Raw genomic sequence first — 10,078 nt, 5'->3', positions numbered from 1 at the left:
CTTACTGGTTCATACATCAGCATTAGTAGTAAAGATTCTGCATCTGAAACTTAGTTAATAATTCTGTGGACAATGCATGAGCCAGAATTGACTCCACCTTCTTCTCTCAGAGCTATGTAGCTTTTGCTATGCTAATAGGGATGAAATGTAGTTTAAAAATTCCCACTAATTTTGTTACTGAAGTTTGTGTATTCAGAGCCATATCTACGAAGGGAGCAGCTCTGGTGAGTGAGAACGCGTCAGTCACACTTCTAGCAATTCTTTAAGTCGAGTTTTCTGTGTGCACTATGAGTTGTGCAAAAGTAGCAGAGGCCCTTCAAATAAACTGGTTCTGCTCAATGACAAAACTATTTGGCAGTGACCGAATTGGAACTTCTCTGAAGTAGTTTGCAGTCTCCAAGCCAAAATCAATATCAGCAGTCTCAATGTTGGGATGTCACACTGAAATCAGAACTGTCTAAAACATGCTGTTTTGGGTTCAGATGGATTTCAGCAAAGGTTTGGTTTTGTTTCTTTTCATGTGGCTTAACATTGTTTGAGTTTGCCACTAACACCCAATATGGTGAAGGCAAAATTCAGAACCAATCTAGTGAGTTTTGTTATGCTCTTTGCATATGGACTTAGGAGGGTGCGTCTGACCCATATCAACAGTTGTCATAAGTTTCCTTATAAAACCAAAGCAAAATCCTGAAACACAGGTTTGAAAAATGTTTAAGTACACCTCTACCCCATTATAATGCCACCCGATATAACACGAATTCGGATATAACGTGGTAAAGCAGTGCTCCGGGGGGGCGCAGGGCTGCACACTCCAGCAGATCAAAGCAAGTTCAATCTAATGCGGTTTCACTTATAACACAGTAGGATTTTTTGGCTCCTGAGGACAGCATTATAGCGAAGTAGAGGTGTATCTAGAGACTGCACATATGTTTGCTCAGTTTCAGTAAAGTGTCATGGGTCACAAAGTTTCACTTATAACTCAGCCAGCTAGACTTGCATGCTTGAACCTGCATGTAATTGAGTTATTCGTGGTTTCTGATTTCATGGGGACAAGTCGTATAATTTCAGTGATGATGTATTCATGTCATCTTGCTTGTAACCTAGTGATGTGTTGATATTTACATTGCAGTGTCATCACCTTGGGATGTCTCCTTAGAGTAGGATTCCTCAACACGTAGGTCAGGACCCCCAGAGAAAGACGTCTTCAAGGTCACAGAATGTAAATTTACACTGTAATTTTTTCTATTTTTACAATATACTGAAATTTTTCACCTAATTATATGCAAGGAAAATGTAGGATCCTTCTATATTTAAAGATTTTTCTGGCTAGTTATCAATTTTTCTGAAGTTAGTTGATGTAGACTGACAAATCATCAACAATACCTCACGTGTTGATTAAGTTATAGAGATTTATCTGTAACTATATCACAAGCTTTTATCTAACAATATTACTGTAGAGAGTAACAAATTATGCATAAGTATCCTAACTGATTTTTGTTTTAGTTATTTGCATGTTTCTTTTTAAAAACTTGTTAGTGGTAAAAATATCTTGATAATTTTTATAGTAAAATGCTGCCTCCTGCTGGATGAAAAGCAACATAACATGCCTATATATCTTTCATTTGTAGTCTTTGAAAATAACATTCCAAAACAATTGTTACATATTAATAATTAAAAATAGAATAATATACAAATGAATAGTTAATAAGAAAATTAATTGGCAATGAACACAGGGTTTGTATAAGGAAATGATACTGTAGGAGAGTTTATTGGCAACTTCTGCATGTTTAGAATTTATCACTCGGCCTCATAAGCAAACCAAGGCATCCCCGGCTGTCACTTTCCTCACTTTAATTTGTTCTCAACATCTTGATTTTGTTACATGGCAATCACTAATCAATGATATTTGTTAGGATTACTGTGCAAATCCAGATCATCCCACTAGATGGCATGCAATCATTTACAAAGCAAAGTTCTGGAATACAATGTTCAGAAAATAGACACAACTTTCCTATGCATACACATAACTGTTTTTCAATGATGGTGATAGTGCTTATTTGTGGATAATAATGATGGTTACAATATCACATTTATTTCATGTTACCACTAAGTATAGCATATGTGCGCCAACTGTCGCTAGTTACAACAACACTGCATCCTAGCTAGGATCAAATGCCCCAGTTGTTAGCACAACATTTTCTCATTTCATTCCTGCCGGATATTTCAATTGGGATTAAAGTGTGTTTCTAATTAATTAGCTGATGCCCTCAGCAAATAGTTAACATTATTATTTATATAGCACATTACCAAGTAGTTGTAGCATTTAATATTCCCAGATATCCCTATTGATCAGTACAAAAGGTGAAATCCTGACCCTAGCGAAGGCAAGGGAATTTTGTCATTGATTCCAAGGGGGCCAGGTTTTCCCCTCAAATGTTGGCAGATGCATGTAGGTGAATTTCTTGTTGAGCATTTGTAATGAAAAGTAAAGAGTGCCTTTCCTTTCCTCCAGACTGACTCTTTCACCTTCTTCAGAGAATGAAACAAGAAATTTCAGCATTTCTAAAATAGACCAGACTTGTAAAATCTTCATGAAAATTTGCCAGCCCGGGCACAAAATCTAGTCTCCCACCATCATTATAATTCTTGCAATGAAAAAATTAACGATGATTTACTCCCCGAATCAACATGTACTTTGACTCCTGATGTATACTGCTTCCACTCTGCTGTATTCTCTTATCTTGTATGTCTGTCACCCTGTCTTTTAAAACTTACATTAGAAAATAGCTGGTACTATCAACAATTCTGCCTATCTTTAATAAAATGTAATACAAGAAAAACCTATCCATGGGCTAGTAGATGAGTAAAATTTTGCAAGCCTTAGGCCATGTCTACACAAAATGAGCCAGGAACAGCGGCCACCACATTTGAGAGCATTTACGCTATGCTAATTTAGTTACATTAGTAAAGCCCTCTTGTATGAACATTCTTCAATCAGTTTAAGACAAGAGTACCTTATATCAATTTAGCTTGCATCTATTCCTTGCCTGTTTATTTAAACTAATGCAACTTTTATATATACACAAGGTCTGAGACATAGCCAGTCCTGTGACTGTTGAACTTACCACTTACTCTTTCAGTTCTGATCAGCTAGGTCTATTAATACTACTTCACAAATGGATTAAGTACTGAAAGCTTTGCTTGCTAATCACAGCAGATGAAGTATTTCTGTAGAAGCTGCTTATTTGTATGTAAGGAAACACCTGGTAAATTTGTTCATTATTTCCCCTCACACTGTTTCCAGATTCTGCACCTGCAGAATAGTAGGAGGTATGAGTAAGAGGTACATGAGATAATAGTTCCCAAGAACAGAAAGTGTTTCTGGAGTATCAGAGCACCTGCTGCTGTAACATGGAGCCTCAGTCCATATCAAAGCTACAGATAAGTCTATCACATCACTCTGCCTTCAGAGTCAGGCTGGAAAGTCTAATGTTTTCTTGGGATGGGCCTGGAAAGACACTGTTTCCTTTTGCTACAGAGAAAGGTCAAAGCAAAGTGTCTGAAGGAAGCTGGATCAGATCTGTTTGTTAAGGCAAAATAGAATGAAACAGCTACCGACTGACTTACTTTTACTGAGAGCACAAGGAGAAGCTTTCAGTATTGCAAGTATACAGCAGGGGCTGGCAACCTTTCACAAGTGGAGTGCCACGTCTTCATTTATTCAGTCTAATTTAAGGTTTCGTGTGCCAGTAATACATTTTAATGTTTTTAGAAGGTCTCTTTCTAAAAGTCTATAATATATAACTAAACTATTGTTGTATGTATAGTAAATAAGGTTTTTTAAAATGTTTAAGAAACTTCATTTACAATTAAATTAAAATGCAGAGCCCTCCCCGATCGGTGACCAGGACCCAGGCAGTATGAGTGCCACTGAAAATCAGTTTGCGTGCCACAGGTTGCCCACCCCTGGTATACAGCTTGTTAGGCTTAGTTTTTTAGGCATCACCCAATGTCCACATGCGACATACCAAGATACAGGCTATGTCTACACTTCTGCAGTAAGTCAACCTAAGTTACGCAGCTTCAGCTATGTGAATAATGTAGCTGGAATCAACGTAGCTTAGGTTGACTTACTGCGGTGTCTATACCGCACTGGATCAATGGGAGAGTGTCTTCCTTCAACTTAACTTACTCTTCTTGTTCAGGGTGGAGTACTGGGGTCCAACAGAGAGAGATCTGCAGTCAATTTGTCAGGTCTTCACTAAACCCACTAAATCGACCCCCGGGGCATTGATCACTGGAGTGTCAATCCATTGGTAGTGTAGACATAGTCACAATCAGTACTGGATTTACAATGATGCCAATAGCACCATCATGCTGGGCCCATGTTGGGAGGGGCCCATAAAGACTACATGGAGGCCCATAAATGTTTGGCACCAGGCCCACAGAAGGTTAATCTGGCCCAGTTCACCACCTCCTTCTCCTCCTCTTCAGGCAAGGGACCAGAGATGTAGACCTCCCCATATTCGTGAAGGCCTGTATGATCCAGACAAGCTCTGCGACTCATACACCAGTCCAATCTCCTCCGCCTGCTTCTGTGTAGTGAGAGGAAGACATCTTTGATGACTGGCAGTCTCGTATCATTGTTGATTCCTCACTCTGGTGGTGGGTCCAGAAGCCACCCTGTAGGGGCTCTGTCCCCACCCAGGTTCAGACAAGATCTGCTCACAAGCCATCTTCTGCCTTTTTGCTGACCCCATGCCCCACTCAAGCTCTGCATAGCTCAGGCCAGTCTTTGCCCTGCAGTGAGAGGAGGGAGAGATCTCCGCTGCTGGAATCCCCCCTTGCACTGTGGTAAGAGGAGACCCTGCATGGGGAGGCGGTGATCTGCCTGGGTCAAACACGGTCAGGGGTCACCCCTTCATCCCCTGTGCCTACTGCTGGTTAGGGGCAACGGGACGGCAGGCCTGGCTACACAGCCAGTGTGCTCTCCTGTGCTGGCCCGCCACCGCCCTGGGGCCTGCTGCCCTGAGTGCAGACAGACTTCTGCGAGGGGCAGCCTGCCACCCAGGCTGCAGCAGGAACCCTAGCGGAACAGCCTGGGCCAGGAGAGCAGCAAGGGCCACAGAGCAATAGGCCTAATGCCAATCAAATGGAGTTAGCCAATCAGAACTCAAATCCGTCCCAAGGGGCGGGATCTGCTATCGCCTTCGCAAACGGCAGCCGCGGTTGCCAAGACAGGGAGGAGGAAGCTAGTGCCGGCTCGGTCGCGCGAGAAGCGGAGGCATATAGGCTGAGTGAGAAAGTGTCATTCCGATAAGCAACTCGTCAGAGGGGAATTTCCCGCACGGCCAGGTTAAAAGGTGAAAGGGCGGCGGGAGCTGCGTCACTGCGTGACGGACAGGCAGGGTGGGGCTTAGCGGCTTTCAGCCCGCTTGCCTGCCGGGAGCGGGCGCTCGGAGCTGTACCCAGCCCTCTGGCGGCGCGTGGAGCGCTGTGCGCGTGCGCGTGCGCCAGCCCAGTACGGCTGGCAGCGGCTGTTGGGAGATGTACGTTTGTTCACACGGGCCAGTGCGTGCTCGCTCGTGAGCGTGCGTGTCCGTGCAAGCACATGGGGGGTTTCATTCACAAGTATCAGTGTGTGCTCGTGAATGCATCTCCTCGCACGTGTGTCAGTGTGAGCGCATGGGGGATGATTTCATTCACGCGTCAGTGGATGCTTGTAAGCGTGTTTTCTAGTACGTGTGTCAGTGCGTGCAGTTCCCTCATACGTGTCAGTGCAAACTCTTGGAGGGCTGATATTCGTGTCAGCACGTTCTTGTGTGAGCATGCTTTCCATCACGTGTGTCAGTGCAAGTGCATGGGGGGATGATTTTATTACATCAGTGCATGCTCATGAGCATGCTTTCCATCACACACATGTCACTGTGAGCACATGAGATAATTTTGTTCATGGCCCTGCATGCTCATAAATGTATGTTCCATGCCCTTTGGTGGGCCCCATGAGATGAAGGAAAGGAAATGAACATATGTCATGAATAGAATGGTGTTTATTCCATTTGCAACCTTTATCTCAGCAATAAACACCATAAGTGTAAATGAGTGGTGGAGGAAACTGAACAAATCGCCTCCAGGGAAAGGAGAACAAGCTGTCACCAGCCTCTGCTTACAGATGCCAATTCTGCCCTACTGAAATCCTGCTGTAGTAGTCAGCCCAATACACAGAAATGTAACTACATGACTTCCGACACATCGTAATGAGTACTCGTCTCAAATCTCTCTTCTGAAGCAATTTATCAAACAGTAATACAACCCTCTCAGCAGTCTTTGGGAGATCAGTAGTCATACCTAAAAAGATTTACATTGCAAAGCTCAGGTTTATCCCATCTGGCTCTTGGAATGAATGTAATGGCCTAGGATTGCTTCCTTCTAGCAAGCTGGAAGTCATCACAAATCCTACCCTAAAAAAGAGTTCAGGTATCCCCAAATAACATTACAAATCTAATAAATCTCTTCTTTCCTTGGCTTTCTGGACATTTAAAAAATGATAAAGCCTTCCCAAAATATATAAGTTAAAAAAGTAGGTCAAATTTAAGAATTTACCTTCCTTTGCATTTTCCTCCATAGTTTCCCTCTCATCATATCAGTTAAAAACAGAATTGTGTTCTGTCTCCTGCTATTTGCACAGGTGGGTCCAGATTCAGTTACCCTCTCCCATACTGAGTAGTACCTCGCTGTTTGAGCAGTTCCGATAATGTCACGGCAAACCTGGTGGCTGAACTTTGTGACTTTGTCCTCACCCACAACTATTTCACATTTGGGGACAATGTATACCTTCAGTTCAGCAGCACTGCTATGGGTACCCGCATGACCAAAAAGCATGCCAACATTTTTATGGCTGACTTAGAACAACAACACTTCCTCAGCTCTCGTCCCCTAACACCCCTACTCTATTTGCACTACATTGATGACACCTTCATCATCTGGACCTACGGAAAAGAAGCCCTTGAGGAATTCCACCATGATTTCAATAATTTCCACCCCACCATCAACGTTAGCTTGGATCAGTCCACACAAGAGATCCACTTCCTGGACACTATAGTGCTAATAAGCAATGGTCACATTAACACTATACCACCCTATACCGGAAACCTACTGACCGCTATACTTACCTACATGCCTCCAGCTTTCATCCAGACCACATCACACGTCCATTGTCTACAGCCAAGCTCTAAAATACAACTGCATTTGCTCCAATCCCTCAGACAGAGACAAACACCTACAAGATCTCTATCAAGCGTTCTTAAAACTACAATACCCACCTGCTGAAGTGAAGAAACAAATTGAGCCAGAAGAATACTCAGAAGTCACCTATTCCAGGACAGGCCCAACAAAGAAAGTAACAGAACGCCATTAGCCATCACCTTCGTCCCTTAACTAAAACCTCTCCAGCGCATCATCAAGGATCTACAACCTATCCTGAAGGACAATCCCTCACTCTCACAGATCTTGGGAGATAGGCCAGTCCTTGCTTACAGACAGCCCCCCAACCTGAAGCAAATATCAGCAACCACACACCACACAATAAAAACACTAACCCAGAAACCTATCCTTGCAACAAAGCCCGTTGCCAACTCTGTCCACATATCTATTCAAGGGACACCATCATATCATAGGACCTAATCACATCAGCCATACCATCAGAGGCTCATTCACCTGCACATCTACAAATGTGATATATGCCATCATATGCCAGCAATGCCCCTCTGCCATGTACATTGGCCAAACCAGACAGTCTCTACAGAAAAGAATAAATGGACACAAATCAGACATCAAGAATTATAACATTCATTTGAGTTTGACACCCCTGGTTTACACCTACATCAGTCACCTAGTAGAAAAGAAATAAAGTCATAACATGACAGTGTTATATTACTGATGTTTTCTTCCTTTAAAAATAAATCTCTTTGCTTTAGTGCTACATGTATGTTGCAGCGGGAGACCATTTCCTGTAAGAATATTCTAGTCCATTCATGCCACAAATGTTTAGTTGAATAACAATGTTTTAAATGTTTAAATAAGTATTTAGCTAGTCCTGTTCACCAGAATTAAATGAAAGTTTATATGAGAGTCAGTCGGGTCTCTGCGGTTAAAATATATCTTCTCCATGAAAGTGTTGAGTTTTGCAAGCTTGTGCTATTAAAAACAAAGAATTTACACCAAAAGCCCCAACTTCGAATAATTTACAAATGATAGTTTACAAATCACTTTAGGATGAAAATTACTGTAATAAATTCAAGTTATTATTATGAGCTCACTCTCTGCTATGACAGGCCTGTATGTAGCTGTGGGTGTGATAGTTTCCTCTCCCCCATCATGAGGGAACAGGCAGGACTATGTCTGGTTGTGAGTTTCCTTCCTTTCTAGCAGAGTGAGCTGGCAGGTCTTTATGTGTGTGTAAGTGTTCCCTACTAACCCAAGAGAGTAATCAGAAAGGTCTGGGTGTTCCTTTCCCACCTTAAAAGTGATCAGGGCAGACTATATGTGAGTGTGATGTGAATGTTCCCTTAGGTTACCAGGCAGGCTTGTAACTGAATTTTAATACTTTCCTTCCCTATGAGGCAGGTCTGCCTCAGTCTCATTGCACAGTAATGACCGCTATCCTGCCCCACAAGCTGTCAGCAGTACCAAAATTGTGACTCATTATACCACTGCATTAGAGAAGTGAAGCTTGAAAGAAGAGTGGGCTGTGAATGGGGGATTGTGAGAGTCCTGCTTCATGACTATACTCGACTGGCAGAGGTAAGCCCCAATCAGGAGCATGGAATGTTGGAAGCAGTAGGTTCAGCTGGAGTTTGGCAGCTGGTATCCAGCTGTCAGAGTTTGTATGGGCTCCTGGAACCCAGCCCCTAGCTTGGGAAGGCTGATGGGAAAAAGAGGCATGACAAAATACTTCAGCCAATGGGGCTTCACAGATGGCAAGAGGACTGTTAGTATTTTTAAGAGGTTGTTTAATGACCTATACAAGAGGAGTGGGCAGCTGCTAACACTGCTGCCACCTCTGTCAGGCACAACACTCAGTGAGGTTCAGTCTCCTCTGCTAGGATGCAAGAGCTGTCAAATACATGGGCTGCCCCTCAAAAGCCCCTATACAAAAATGAAAAATAGGGAAATGGTAGTGCGATGAGGTTGAATTCATCCCTGCTGTAACTCCACAGACTTCACTAGGGTGAGTTTTGTCCAATAAATCTAGATTAGAGAGGTTAAAATAAATATAGAAATGCTGATAACACAAAAGGAATGAATTTGGATGAGAAGAGTCTGCAATAAAACACTGCTGTGGATTATCGTTAAGTATCTGTTGGTTGATTGGTTTTTAGTGAATAGGATAAGGCTTAAATAACCCAATGAAGACTGCCAAGAGGACCATAATTTCTTCTCCAGTTCTGAGATCAACCCTGTATCAGACACCAAGGAACAGGATAAATATCACCTGTACCGTTGTTCACTCTGGCCACTCCTCAGAACTCTTTTAAGTGTTTATGATTTATGGGGATTTTGTTATGGCTATTTTGAGGAACTGGAATACTGGAAAAAGACAGAGAAGTTTCCCCACAAAGATAAGAAGAGGACTGAGCAGGACATAAAAATCCACAAGCCCTAGGGCGAGCATCTTACTAAATTCTGGATCTATGATTCAGAGCTCAGTATTTATACAGTGTTTAGCAAATTTGGTTAAATTGGTATTTTATTAATAAAAAACAGCTATACATATTTTTCAACTGTGGATTTTAGAAGGGATTGTTTTCATTCGTACATGAATTAATTCTATTTTTTCCCCTACTCCCTCCTTACAAAAAGGCTGTAATTAAAATACTGACAGAATCTCAACTTTAACACATGGACTGTGCCTATAATGATGGCACTATCATTTGGACAAGGCTTGGTCTTATCTAAAATTTGAGGCCTCCTGCCTGTAAATGAAGGACCATTATTTCAAAACAAGTTTCGCCAGATAAGATTTTTCTGGAGACAAGTTATGCAGCAGCATTCTGTAGGATATTACAGCACAGATTAA

The sequence above is a fragment of the Gopherus flavomarginatus genome, chromosome 8 (genome assembly GCF_025201925.1).
Source record: "Gopherus flavomarginatus isolate rGopFla2 chromosome 8, rGopFla2.mat.asm, whole genome shotgun sequence".
In the NCBI taxonomy this organism is placed as follows: domain Eukaryota; kingdom Metazoa; phylum Chordata; order Testudines; family Testudinidae; genus Gopherus; species Gopherus flavomarginatus.
This window is presented reverse-complemented; position numbering follows the sequence as displayed.